The sequence below is a fragment of the Equus quagga genome, chromosome 4 (assembly GCF_021613505.1).
Source record: "Equus quagga isolate Etosha38 chromosome 4, UCLA_HA_Equagga_1.0, whole genome shotgun sequence".
Classification (NCBI taxonomy): Eukaryota; Metazoa; Chordata; class Mammalia; order Perissodactyla; family Equidae; genus Equus; species Equus quagga.
In genome coordinates this window covers 49326313-49326887 of record NC_060270.1, presented here as the reverse complement: position 1 = coordinate 49326887, position 575 = coordinate 49326313, and the positions used below count along the sequence as shown (strand labels likewise).

Genomic DNA, 575 nt, shown 5'->3' with positions numbered 1-575 from the left:
GGCGGCCCCAGACAGCCGGCTGGGCGACTCGAGGAAGGAAGGCGGGCGGGTGGCGGTGGGGGTGGGGTGGGGAGGGAACATCCTGTCTGCGCCGAGCGCACCGCAGACAGCGCCGCGCGCCAACCGCCCAGACGGCGCGCGGGGCCAGGAGCGCCGGGCGCGCGCCTGGGGGAGGGGCGCGCGCGCGCGAGCCGCCGGGGCGGGGGGAGCCCGGAGGAGCCACCATAGGCCAGACGGCGCGCGCGTCCCTGAGGGACGGCGAGCTTCGAGGCCACGGCGGCGGCGGCGACGCCGGCGGGCCCGCGCGCGCGGGGTCGCCGCTGGCTCCGGGCCCCGCCCCTCCCCCTCCCCGCCGCCCTCGCTCTCCCCCGGGCGGCCGGAGACGGCGGCGGCGTCTGCGGGAAGCCGTGTGTCTCCGCAGTGACGTGGGCGGGCCGAGGGCTCGGTGACGTCAGAGGGCTGTGTGTAGCGATGTGTGTGGGGTTCGGAGCGGCGCCGGCACAGGCGAAGGGAGCGGGCGAGCGGCGGCGGCGGCGGCGGGCACAGGTGCGGCCCGCGCTCGCGGGGGGGGGGGG

At 81.2% G+C, this 575-nt stretch overlaps 1 protein-coding gene across 1 annotated transcript in view; it reads left to right on the top strand.

Moving 5' to 3' along the window:
• Positions 1-149: 149 nt before the first annotated feature.
• SKIL (SKI like proto-oncogene) overlaps positions 150-575 on the top strand; it is a 25649-nt gene continuing 25223 nt past the window's right edge. The window contains exon 1 of the mRNA XM_046658964.1: positions 150-546. The gene's annotated coding sequence lies outside the window, so the exon portion shown is untranslated. The remainder of the gene's footprint in view (positions 547-575) is intronic.